This window comes from Lipotes vexillifer, unplaced genomic scaffold (assembly GCF_000442215.2).
Source record: "Lipotes vexillifer unplaced genomic scaffold, Lipotes_vexillifer_v1.1 scaffold53, whole genome shotgun sequence".
In the NCBI taxonomy this organism is placed as follows: Eukaryota; Metazoa; Chordata; class Mammalia; order Artiodactyla; family Lipotidae; genus Lipotes; species Lipotes vexillifer.
In genome coordinates this window covers 3,319,217-3,333,597 of record NW_006791814.1, presented here as the reverse complement: position 1 = coordinate 3,333,597, position 14,381 = coordinate 3,319,217, and positions in this window count along the sequence as shown.

Below are 14,381 nucleotides of genomic sequence, written 5' to 3'. Positions count from 1 at the left end.
GGAGCACAGGCTCCGGACGCGCAGGCCCAGCGGCCATGGCTCACGGGCCCAGCCGCTCCGCGGCATGTGGGATCTTCCCGAAACGGCGCACGAACCCGCGTCTCCTACATCGGCAGGCGGACTCTCAAGCACTGCGCCACCAGGGAAGCCCTGGATGGCTTTTAAAACAACAGAAATTTATACTCTCACAGTTCTGGAGGCCGGGAGGCTGAAATTAGTCTCACTGGGCCAAAATCAAGGTGCAGGCAGTGCTGTGCTCCCTCCAGAGGCTCTAGGAGAGTCTCCACTCCTTGCCCATTCCAGCTGGTGGCTGCCAGCCTTCCTTGGCTTGTGGCCACATCACTTCAGTCATCAATGCCAACGTCTTCAAATCTCCCTCAGCTCTATCTTCACATTACCTTCTCATGGGGGGTCAGGGCGGGGACAGGTACAGAGAGACAGACAGACAGACGGTGTGTGTGAACCTTTGTCTCTCTCTTATACAGACACGTGTATTTAGGGCCCATCTCAAGATCCTTAATCACATCTGCAAAGACAGTTTCTTCCTATAAGGAATTTTTCCACATAAGGAATTCCAGACTCCAGGGATTAGGATCTGATATCTTTGGCGGCCATTGGTCAGCCTACTACACACCCCATCACAGCTAATGAGGGGGACTGCTCCTTCCTTACCAATGACAGCTTTAATCTCCCTTCGTCCCTCCCACTTTCTAAATAGTATTTATTAAAACCTCCAGTCATAGAAGTACCTCCACTTCCAGTAAGCATCCAATTTGGAGAAAAGCCTTGTTTCCTTGAAATCTTCTCGAAATCACTTGATACAACCCCAAATTCTATAAGTCCTTTGTGACTCCTCTGAGGAGGTGCCTCACCACTTCCCAGGATGTATGGCCTCTCTTGTTGCAATAAGTCAATAAACTCAACTTTATTCAGCTACAGGCCTATCCGTGGTGGTATTTAGCAGAAGAATATTAACAGTAGCATAGAAATATAAGAGATTATCACAAAGAAGAAAATGCTAAGTTTATCTACACAGGTGTGACATCATCCAAAAAACGGCATGGTAAGAAGCTCCAAAAACCCCCTCCTCCATAAAAGCAAGGAGAACACTGGCAAGAATGGTCAGAATCAACTACTCCAGAATTCTAGAAATTAACTGAAAGCTTGCCTCAACCTGGGGGAGGGGGAGCATTTTTTTTTTTCCAAGAAAAACAATGAATCTTGATAAGAACAGTGAGCTTTGTGGCATCTTAACTTGCGCCAGTCCCATTCCCTGCGCTCCAGCTCACAAGAGCCTTGAAAAGTAACAGCCCAGAATCACAGGGGAAACGAGCAGCCCAGCAGCCACTGAACTAGCCAGAACAGGGTTGGAGCTTTTGAAAGCTCCATTCTCAGAAAATCCTCATTATTTGATCTGGCTAGCAGTTCCCTGGAAAACCCCACTCCACTTGTAAAAGTCCTCTTTATTTGACCTGGCTCAGAGCTTACCCAGGGTGAAGTCTTTTCCAGACCCCCCACCCCCCACCCCTGGGAGGCTTTTGTCAAAAACAATAAGCAGCAATTATTTAACACTGTAGCTGCCTGATGGAGAGAGAAGTTTTGGGCAAACAAGTTAAGCTGAGAAATGAGGTTCCATAGAGAGTTTTGAAAAGAAGGCCATACACAGACATAGAGCTGTGTGCATGATCAGGAAAGACATGAGAAGGCCCTAAGCTATACCTCTGGCTAACTCTGAGGGTCCAGGAAGTGAAGGCTAAGCCAGAGCTGCAGACGGCTAGGCTGAGTATTGGAAGCACACACCAACATACATACCGAGCCCCTTGGCAAAGACTGGGAGACAGGGGTTCTAGGTGTTTAAGGAAATCTCTGTCCAATCAATACTGACCACTAAGCTGAGAAGAGATGTCAGTGGCCACAAACATCATCAGACTTTATATAATTAGTCCAGGAAGGTCACTAAACAAATAATCACAACAATAATAAGAAACAGCAAAAACAACAAACCCTAGGAAGAAGAGAGTCCAGAGTTGTTACATTATGTCATTTAGAATACCCAGTTTCCAACAAAAAGATTATAAGATATACACAGAAACAAGAAAGTATGGCCAATACACAGGAAAAGAAAAGAGTCAATAGAAAGTATCCCTGAGAAAACACAGCTGTTGAACATACTAGACAAAGCCTTTAAATCAACCCTTTTAAATATATACAGAGAACCAAAGGAAACCACATTTAAGAATTAAAGGAGAAGCCTGAGGTGATGCCAGCAAGATGGTGACATAGGAGAGTCCAGCCCTCAAACTCCGCAGAAACATTGATTTTGACATCCATACCCAGATGTAAGTACCTCTGTGGGAACCTGGGAGTCCAGTGGAGATTCTAGCACCGTGTTCAAAAAAAAAAAAAAAATCCAAGAAAAGATGCCTTGAAAAGGGTAAGAAGGACAGTTTCGCTTCACCCATGTCACCCCTCTCCCAAAGTGGCATAGCTCAGTGCCAAGAAAGACACCCCTGGGACTTCCCTGGTGGCACAGCGGTTAAGAATCTGCCTGCCAACGCAGGGGACACGGGTTCCAGCCCTGGTCCGGGAAGATCCCACATGTCGCAGAGCAACTAAGCCCGTGCGCAACAACTACTGAGCCTGCGCTCTAGAGCCCACGAACCACAACTACTGAGCCCACGTGCCACACCTACTGAAGTCCATGAGCCTACAGCCCGTGCTCCGCAACAAGAGAAGCCACCGCAATGAGAAGCCTGCGCACCACGTCGAAGAGTAGCCCCTGCTCGCTGTAACTAGAGAAAGCCCACACACGGCAACAAAGACCCAACGCAGCCAAAAATAAATAGATAAATAATTTTTTTTTAAAAACAAAGAGAGAGAACAGAAGGAGTAAGGCAGATGCATCCACAGAATAAAGCTTAAGGGACCCCAAAAATCTCTAGCTGGACTGACTGGGGAAGGTCTTTCTCTCCTAAAGTAGTCAGTAAAGACTGGAGGAAAGGACTGCTTTTTCAAATGTTAAGACAGCAGTACAAGACACATGAAGAATCAAGGAAACAAAACATCACCAAAGGAACAACATAAAGCTCCAGTGACTGACCCTAAAAAGTAGAGATCTATGAATTTCCTTACAAAGCAGTTTAAGTTATCATCTTTAAGAAGTTCAGTGAGCTACAAGAGGCCACAGATACACAACTAAACAAAATCAGGAAAACAACACATGAACAAAATGAGACGTTCAACAAAGAAACTGAACCAGGGAATTTGATCAAAAGCTTCAACATCAGACTCAGCCAAGCAGAAGAATCAGTGTACTCAGACGCATCGTTTGAAACTAGCCAATCTGTGAAACAAAAGGAAAAAAGAATGAGAAAGAGTGAAGAACACCTGTGTGAACTATAAGACAGCAACAAGAAAAAAAAAATATGTGCATTATGTGAATCCCAGAAGGTGCAGAGAAAGAGAAAGGGGCAGATAGATTATTTGAAGAAGTAATGACAGAAAACTTCCCAAACCTTTGGAGGCAAATGAACATCCATATCCATAATACCCAAAGAATCCAAAATAGGCTGAATATGAAGAGATCTTCAATGTGACAGATTATAATCAAATTGTCCAAAGTCAAAGATAGAGGGAATATTTTAAAGCAGCAAGAGAAAAGCCACTCATCACATACAGTGGAACCCCCATAAGATTATAAGAGGATTTTTTTTTCCTAAGACTACAGTACCCAGTATTCCCAGGCGGTCTCCCATCCAAGTACTAACCAGGCCCGACCTTGCTTAGCTTCCAAGATCAGACGAGATCGGGTGCGTTCAGGGTGGTATGGCCGTAGACCAAGAGGATTTCTTAACAAAACCATGAAGGCCAAAAGATAGTGGGATGATATATTCAAAGTGCTGAAAGGAAAAAAAAAAAAGCCTGTCAACAAAGAATACTGTGCCCAATAAAGCTGTCCTTCAGAAGTGAATGAGAGAAAAAGAGTTTCCTAAACAAATAAAAGCTGAAGGAGTTCATCACAACTAGATTTGCCTTACAAGAAATGCTAAAGGGAATTCTCCAAGTTGAAATGAAGGATGCTAAGTAGCAACATGAAAACACAGGAAAGCATGAAACTTACTGGTAAAGGTAAGTATATAGTAAAATTCAGAATACTCTAATACTGTAATGGTGGTGCATAAATCATTTTTAATGCTAGCATCAAAGTTAAAAGACTAAAGTATTTGAATAACCATAGCTACAAGAATTTGTTAATGAGTACATATTATAAAAAGATGTAAATAATGATATCAGTAACATAAAATGGGGGAGAGTAAAGGTGTAGAATTTTTGTATATGATCAAACTTAAGTTGGTATCAGCTTAAAATACACTGTCATATTCCTGATGAGCATAAATGCAAAAGTTCTCAACAAAGTACTAGCAAATTGAATTCAACAGATTATTTAAAAGATCAGGGGCTTCCCTGATGGCACAGTGGTCAAGAATCCACCTGCCAATGCAAGGGACATGGGTTTGAGCCCTGGTCCAGGAAGATTCCACATGTTGCGGAGTAACTAAGCCTGTGCGCCACAACTACCTAGCCTGTGTTCTAGAGCCCGTGAGCCACAACTACTGAGCCCATGCACCACAACTACTGAAGCCCATGCGCCTAGAGCCCATGTTCCACAACAAGAGAAGCCACCGCAATGAGGAGCCCGCGCACCGCAATGAAGAGTAGCCCCCACTAGCCGCAACTAAAAGAAAGCCCACGCACATCAACAAAGACCCAATGCAGCCAAAAATAAAGAAATTTATTAAAAATAAATAAATAAAAGATCATACACCATGTTCAAGTGGGATTCATCAATGGGATGCAAGAATAGTTTAATACATATGAATCAATCAATGTGATTCGCCACATCAACAGAATGTAGGATAAAAATCTTACGACCATCCCAATAGATGTAGGTAAAACCATCTCACAAAATTCAACATCCTTTCATGATAAAAACTCTAAACAAATCAGGTATAGAAAAAATGTATCTTAACATAATAAAGGCCATATATGACAAGCCCACAGCTAAAATCCGTCAATGAATATGGGAACATATATATATGTATAACTGACTCACTCTGTTATAAAGCAGAAACTAACACACCATTGTAAAGCAATTATACCCCAATAAAGATGTTAAAAAAAAAATAAAAATAAATAAAATAAATAAAATAAAATCCGTCAATGATGAAAAGCTGAAAGCTTTTCCTCTTAAGATCAGGAAAAAGAAAAGGATGCCCGCTGTCACCACTTCTATTTAACATAATACAAGCATAACTTGTTTTATTGTGCTTCACTTTATTGTGCTTTGCATGTATTGCATATTTTACAAATTGAAGCTTTGTGGTAACTGCATCAAGCAAGTTTATCAGCACCATTTTTCCAACAACATTTGCTCACTTCATGTCTCTGTGTCACATTTTGGCAATTCTCGCAATATTTTAAACTTTTTCATTATTATTGTATTTGTTATGGTGATCTGTGATCAGTGATCTTTGTTGCTACTATTGCAAAAAGATTACAACTTGCTGAAGACTTGGATGATGGTTAGCATTTTTTAGCAATAAAGTATTTTTTAACTAAGGAATGTGCATTGTCTTTTTAGACATAATGCACACGTAACAGATTACAGTATAGCATAAATATAACTTTTATATGCACTGGGAACCAAAAATTTTGTGTGACTTTTATTGCAATATTCACTTTATTGTGGTGGTCTGGAACCGAACCTGAAACATCTCCGAGTTATGCTTGTACTGGAAGTCCTAGCCAGAGCAATTAGTCAAGAAAAATAAATAAATAAAAGGTATCCCAATTGGAAAGGAAGAAGTAAAATTGAATCTGTTTGCAGATGGCATAATTGTATATGTAGAACACACTAAAGATACAACAACCAAAAAACCTGTTAGAAACTAATAGACAAGGCTAAGATATTAGGTTAAGATTGTAGAGCTTGATCCTGTAAGCCAGGGACTGCCAACCCAACAGAGCATCCAAATTGCCTGCGCTCCAACTTTGTGGACTCTGGTCCAACCGGTCTGGGTCCCTCAGCTTCTAATGAGAAGCCAAGGTTAAGGGCCCGGGCTGAGGCATCAAGAAGAAAGTCAGAAAGATTTTCAAGCAGGGCAGGGACATGATCCCACCTTCTTTTGTTTTTTTTTTCTATTTATTTATTTATTTGGCTCATCGGGTCTTAGTTGCGGCACATGGAATCTTCAGTGCAGCATGCGGGATCTTTTGTTGCGGCGCTCAAGGGCTCTTCGTTGTGGCGCACAGGCTTCTCTCTAGTTGTGGTGTGCAGGCTCCAGAGCACTTGGGCTCAGTAGTTTAGGCACGCAGGCACTAGAGCACAGGCTTAGTTGCCCCGTGGCATGTGGGATCTTAGTTCCCCGACCAGGGATCCAACCCACGTCCACTGCATTGGAAGGTGGATTCTCAACCACTGGACCACCAGGGAAGTCCCCATGATCCCATCTTCAAATCTAACTCTATGTAGAGAATGAGGCCAGATGGAAGCAAGGAGTGAATGGGATGGCAGAAAGGGGGCAAATCAAGAGATCCAGGCTCCCACTGAATGCAGGACAGGAGGGAAAAAGTGTTGGGGTTCAGTGATGAGGAAGGTGACTTGTGGTTACAGCATAAATAACTGTGCATACTCACATACTGTGCATACTCGCCACACAACTCACTCCTTCCAACATACACAAATGTACACACACACATACACACACACACACACACACACTCTCTCTCAGCCTCTCCTCTCTGAAGCCAGCTGCCCATCACAGTGCGCTGCAGACACACACACGCACACTAAGTCTGGCTAAGAGATTCCCCAACCTTATAAAAAAGTGCTTGAACTCAATACTGGCCAGGTGAGGCCCGGCACGCCAATTTCCACTGTATCAGTTTCCACAGAAGTTTCCAAGAACACAAGCAGTGGCTTCTAGAAGGAGCTTCAGGCTCCAGTGATTTTGCCTTTTCTGAGAAGCAATTGCTATTTTCATCAACACTGGGTGGGGGCCAGGGGAGAAAGCGCAGAGAGACAGTGGCTTAGCTATTGCTCGTTATAGGCAAGTCCTGATATGGAGAGGAGAAAAAAAATCCAGTTTGTACTATCTTCAAATATCACAGTGTTGACTTAGAACAGCATCTACTGTATCTTGTTTCATTACAACTGCCAAAAGGAAAAAAAAATTGAATTACCATACTAATGTCTTCTTTTTGGGTGAAATCTTTGATTCAGGTACATGGATATAAAATACATCATTAGTTGCTTTTAGGCTTTTCTTTAATGGGGAAAACCATTTCAGGGCATGAGGGAGAGACATAACCAAACAGTTGGCTGGCAGCACTGGGAGCCTCTTGTAAACTATAATGTGACAGTGCAGTTTCTTTCTCCCTCTGAGATGACAGTTAATTCCAGACCAGGAAGCCTGTCAAAAATGCTTAGTTCTGCTCCACTTGAGTTAATTACCGGCCCTCGGGCAGGCTGCCCTCCACTCCTCAGCTAATAGGGCTGTGCCCCAGGTAAAAAATCCATTTGCAAGAATGTTTTCCTTGCTCCAGATCTAATTTATTGAATATCAAATATTTATGTCAATGCAATTAAAGTGACAACATTGCCCTGCCTTCTCCCCTGCCCCCAGTCCTAAGCAAGCCCAGGCTTGCTGACTGAATGCTTTATCCTGTCAACACATGGTAAAAGTTTTGCTTGAGCTTCTAAAGCAAGAGCTTTGAAACCTCTTCAACCCACAAAGTCACCTGGGATTCTTTATCTGCTTTTGTAGGTGGTCACATGACAGGCTATGGAGCAATGGCTTGGAAGCTGGGGCAGGAGGCAATGAAGAGAGACAGGGGCCTGACTGTGGTTTCAGTTCCACCAACATCTGCTATGACCCGCTGTGTTCCAAGTACAAGACTAGGCCCTGTGGGTGAGAAAGAGGGAGTACACTTGGTCCATATCCCAACAATCTCCTGGCCTGACAGAGGGGACAACTCAGGGCACATGTAGAAAAGGTGCCAGGAACCAGTCCTATTAATATACCTTGGGTTTGGGGTCTCCAAAGCTTGAAGGCCACCCAAGGTCCCCTCCCATTCAACCACACTTAATTGCAGACGGTTTCAGATCCAGCTAAGCACATTCCATCTTTCCCAAAACCCTAGTCCAGCAAGAGAACCTCAGACTGTCCAGACTCTGCAGCTTTGGGGCGTTCCCCATTGGGACAGCACCCAGCCACCATCACCACCCCCAGGAGTCTCTTGCACCGCAAGATAAATGATTTCACATCTGCCCCAAATGGAGGAGTGGCTGGTAAAGATAGGTCAATGAGCAATTTAATGGGTATGTTCCCCCATGTATGCCCTGAAAATGCGCGAAAAGGAAATGTATTTGGCTAAAGGAGGACTTTCTCTTTCTTCCCTGAAGAAAGGGAGCTCAGTAAAGCCCAGGCCAGCAGGTAATACTGTGTCTGTGACATATTTGAGCTTGTGCTATGTGCTTTGGCTGGGATCCTTTCAGGGACCTTGGTGTCTACACTCACCTCTCCCTTCCTGCAATGGAACCAAGGCCTCTTCTTGGATCTGAACTGGGTTTTGAAGGAGAAACAGGCATGCACAAGGTGAAGCACAAGGCTTAGTAGAGGGAACACAGGACGTTGTGTTCAAAGAACTGAAAGTAGCTTGATTTTTATTGGAGTTTGAATTGCAAGGGAGCGAGCCCCAAGAATACAAGCATCGAATGAGATAATCTAAGCATGTTAGAAAATGTCAGGTCCTGGACAAATGTGAATTACTCCCCATATCACAAAGGTATTTGGGGAACCAAATGATATGTTACATGCATGTCTGCATTACATAAACTGTAGTTGTTATAAGATATTTTGGAAAAAGATGGATTGAGCTTCAACCATGTAGATAGATCAGAAAAATATGTATCTTTCATTTCTTTGCTCCAACTGTTTCAGAACTGCTTATAAACTGAGAATTTTGATAGTTGTCCTTTTTTTTCAGATGAACATACTGTACCCAACTTTAACATTTACTGTTTAGAAATTCTTAATTTCCTGTCACTGCAACAACCATGCTTTAGATTTGAAGATTTGTGGTCTTTTTTTTTTTTTTTTTTGCGGTACGTGGGACTCTCACTGTTGTGGCCTCTCCCGTTGTAGAGCACAGGCTCCGGACGCACAGGCTCAGTGGCCATGGCTCACGGGCCCAGCCGCTCCACGGCATGTGGGATCCTCCCGGACCGGGGCAAGAACCCGTGTCCCCTGCATCGGCAGGCAGACTCTCAACCACTGCGCCACCAGGGAAGCCCTTGTGGTCATTTTTTTATGGTCAGACAATTCTTTGCCTGTGAGTGAGGGGGAAAGAGGGTTAGGTATTCCCTTTCTATGTCTTCAAGTATCACTCTATTCAAAGACATTATCACTTTACATCTAAACTACTGCCATAGCTGTCTACTAGCTGTCTACTCTAGCTTCCTTTGTCTCAAAATCATCTTCCTCTTGGCTGCTCAAATATCAGTACCATTCTGACGATTAAAAGTAACTATAAAAGAATCCCTGCTGGGCTTCCCTGGTGGCGCAGTGGTTGAGAGTCTGCCTGCTGATGCAGGGGACACGGGTTTGTGCCCCAGTCCGGGAAGATCCCACATGCCGCGGAGCGGCTGGGCCCATGAGCCATGGCCACTGAGCCTGCGCGTCTGGAGCCTGTGCTCCGCAACGGGAGAGGCCACAACAGTGAAAGGCCCGCATACCACACACACAAAAAAAGAGAATCTCTGCTATAGCCACTGTGATAGGACAAGAAAAAAAAGAGGCAAGACTGTTGGCAGGAAGAAGTCAATTTATCATTATTTTCAGACAATATAATTATATGTCAGAAAGCAGAAAAGCTATTCAAACTAATGGGAGGTCAGTAAACTAAGAGGTCAAACTAATAAAAAATGTCAGTAAAATGGTCTAATGCAAAACACATTTGTATAAAACATTAGTTTTTCTATATACTAAGAATAGCCAATTAGAGATAAATAATAGAAAAACATGCTCATGATATATATCCAGCTACCTTGCTGACATCTCCATAAGAATATATCATGGAAACCTCAGTACAAACGTGATTTTGGGATCTTCCACTAAAATCTGCTCCTTCTCAGTGCTCCATAGCTCAGTGGGGGCTCTTCCATTTACCTATGTGCACAAGGCAGGACCACAGGGCTCATCTTTGCCTCCTCCCTCTTTCTATTCCGATAGATAAATCTGTCACCAAACCCTGATGATAGTATCTTCTATATCCAGCTACCTCTCTCTCCAAACCAACAACCTCTACCTCCAACCCAACTTCTCCATCATTTCTCATCTGGACAACTGTAGTAGCTCCTCACTGTTCTGCTCTTTTGAGTTCCTTGTTCTCTCCAACCTGTCTCCACAAAGAGGTCAAAAAGATCCTTTGAGGTGTTAAGCTGAATCCCCTGCTGATAGGGTTTCAACTAGCTTATAAACCCCATATCCTTACTATGCCCTACATAGTTTGGCTTCCCATGGTCTTTGCCGACACTTCTAGCCACTTGCCTTCTCACTCCCCGTGCTTTAAGCCACACCAACCTCCTTTGCGGTTTCTTAAATGCCCCTATCTCTTTCCCACCTCAGAGTCTTCACTCTGTATTGCCTCCTGAATAAGGATTACTGATCTTCCTTTAAGAAGGTTGGTTGGGCAGAGCCAGGGGACCTTAGTCTTTGTCAGAGGTCTCCCTGACTCCCTGGGCCTCATTTTCCCCATCTACAACATGAGTTGGTTGAAGCTGAGGTTCTCTCTGGCATTCAATGAACTGAAGTTTCAGGAAGAGATGATAGCAGTTGAATTGGTGGAAGAGGAAAATGGGAAGAGGGGAAAGGGGAGAAAGGAAATGGTCCTGGGAAAGACAGCACAGAAAGAAAAGCTAGAAAACTACGAATAACCACTTTCAGGGTATTTAAAACATTAAATGCTATCACTTTGTTTTTATTAGCAGAACAACAGATTAAATCTTAACAGGATTTGGGACCATCGTAATAATCTTGTCATGCGGACGGAAAAACCAGCCAACCTGTGGTATTTAAATATTAAATATATGAACTATATTGAAAATTTGATTTCAATCCATGAAAATACTTCACATCATCCAAAGCCAAGAAGGAAAAAAACCTCATTCATCCATGTAAAGAACTTCTAGGTACCCAAAGGAAAGGACACATGGCTGCTTTTGCTCCTGGCTTCCAGGGACTCCTGGTTGCCTACTCAAATTTTCTTCTCTCTTCCTACCAGAACTTTGGTTTCATTTAGAGGAGTAAGGTACCAAACTAAAATGTTACCTTTCCTAGTTTCCTTTGTCAAGAAGGATGGCCACATAGCATCATATAGCAAATGATATGTAAGAAGAAATTGCTGATTGGACTTCAGTGAAATGTCACTAAAGGCAGGGCAGACTCAGCTAGCACAGGTCCTTTGTTTTTTTATGCTTTCCCCTTCTACAGCCATCTTGTGACCTTCAGGTGACTGCAAGGAACAGGCCAAGAGAATCAGAAACCTCTATATAAATCCCAGCTCTGCCACCTGTAAACTCTATGAACTTGGACAGTTCATTTAACCTCTCTGAGCCTCACTCTTGTCAACAAAATTCTTTCATAATATCTATTTCTCAACACGAAACCACTGACATGAAATCAATTATCTTCTACATCAACCAGAAACTTCAGCTTCACCATCCTTAAAAAAAGTTATCTTTTCAAAGGTGTAGGTCTATTTTACTGAGCACTTGAGGGATCCTATCAGTTCCACATCCTTCAATTCTAGCAATTTTTCTTGAATTATTTCTTTTATGATGCCTTCCCTTTCATTTTCTGTATTTTCTCATTCTTGAACTCCTATTATTTGGCTGTTGGATCTCTTAGTTTATCTCTCTAATTTTCTTATCTTTTGATAAGATCTTTTAGCTTTCTTATCTTTATATCAGGCAAAGAACCCTGAAGAGACAGGAACCATCCTCCTCCTAGAAGGCAGTGAGGAATTCAAAATAACAAATATTTCTTCCCTAGAACACAAACCAAAAAACCCAATCACTATTTTTGTGCTTTCCTGAATAACATGTGAGTTAAAGAGGAAAAATCAAAACTGCAAACAGACTATTTAAAAACAAAAAGGAGAAAATCACATAGAAAATCTTATGGGATGAGGCAAAGCTGATTCATAGGCAAATTCATAGCCTTAAATGCCTTTATGGTTAATCAGAAAAGCATGAAAGTAGGTAAAATGAACAATCATTTAAGTAATTTGTTTTTTTATAGAAAACTGAAATAATTGAGAAGCAATCTGGAAAATATAGTTAAAGCAAACCTTATTGATTAGTAAACTTAACAGAAAAGTAGTAGAATTAGTAGATAAATTTTAGATTTGGTTCATGAAATAGCCTTGTTTCCACCATAAGAGGGAGCAAAAATAACTGTTATAAATGCAAAAAGGGAAAGTAATAATTTTAAAACTGTAAGAGGACTCTAAGCATAATTATATGCTAAATACTCTCAAAATTTCAGTGAAATGGATTATTTTCTGGGAAAATATAACATGCCAAAATTGCCTCCAGAAAAATTAGACTACCTGAATAGACCAATAACAAAGGAAAAAATATAAAGTTGTCAAAGTTTTACCTCCAAAAATGGCTTCCAACCACAGATGATTTCATGGGTGCATTACTTTGAACTTCCACAGAACAAATAATTTCCATGTAACATAAATCCCTTCGGGGTATGAAAAAACATGGAAGTCTTCTTAGTTAATTTTACAAGCTAGCAAAACTACTGACATGATGTTTTGGATGAATCTCAAAAAACATTATGTTGAATGAAAGCAGCCAGATACAGAGTATAAACTATATGATCCCATTTATATGAAGTTCATGGATGAATAAAACTAATGTCTGGTGATAAAAATTAGAGAAGTGTTTGCTGGGGGAAGGGATGGAGGATTGTCTAGAAGAAGACACAAGGGAAATTTCTGAGGCTATGGGAATGTTCCATACCTTGATCTGGGTGATGGCTACTGGGGTGTGTATATTTGTCAAAATTCATCAAGTTGTACACTTCAGATTTATGCATTTTACTGTAGGTAAATTATACCTCAATAATATACTTTTATGAAAAAAAAAACCTGTAACCATGACTTAAAATATAGCCAAGAAAATAGCAGGCTAATCACACTCAATATGTTGTATATGCAAAAATACTATACAAAATATAGGTAATCTTGCAAAAAGTTAGAAGAATAATACATCAAAAAATTGCAAGGTTGTTTCAATATTAGAAGTCTATTACTACAATAATTCAAATTAGAAAAGTCAAATCATAATAATATTGAAATTAGTTTATAAAATTCATTTATTCATGATATTAATCCCTAATAAACTCAGATAAAAAAAGATAATACCTCAATATGACAAAAAATATCTATCTCAAACTGAAAGCCAAGTCATCCTTAACAGTGAAACTCAAGAGGCCACCTCATTAATGCCAAGAACAAAACGAGGATGGTTACTGTTACCACTGCTATTTACTATTGTTCTGAAATTCCTAAGAATAAAAAAGGACCAGAAATAGATATGAATCATAACTATAGGGGAGAAAGACAAGTATCATTTTTTTTTTTTTTTTTTTTTTTTTTTTTGCCGTATGTGGGCCTCTCACTGTTGTGGCCTCTCCTATTGTGGAGCACAGGCTCCGGACGAGCAGGCTCCACCGCCATGGCTCACGGGCCCAGCCGCTCCCCAGCCCGTGGGATCCTCCCAGACCGGGGCACGAAGCGGTGTCCCCTGCATCGGCAGGCGGACTCTCAACCACTGCGCCACCAGGGAAGCCCGACAAGTATCATTTTTTAGTCCATGATAATATTGTCTTTCTAGAGAACTCAAGAAGGCCAACTGAAAAACAATGTTCAGACTGACAACAAAATAAATATACAGGCACAAGTAAGGATGTTCACTGAAGCATTGTCATGAAGAACAATTGGAAAGCACCTAAATGTCTAATAATAGGAGATTGGTTAAATAGAAGTGTACCACACAGTAGAATACTCCGTAGCAGTTAAAATGAATTAAGTAGATATAAAAATAGTAAGTGAAAAAGAAAATGCAGGATGATATACATGGTGTGGTACTTTAACATTTAAAAACATACTAAACTATACTGTTTGGAAAGTACAAAAATATGGGTGTGAAAGACACTTCCCAGCTTTGGGACATTGGTTGCCTCTGGGGAGACAGGAAATGGAATGAGATGGTGGAGGGATTATGGTTGTACATTTTTTAAGGAATA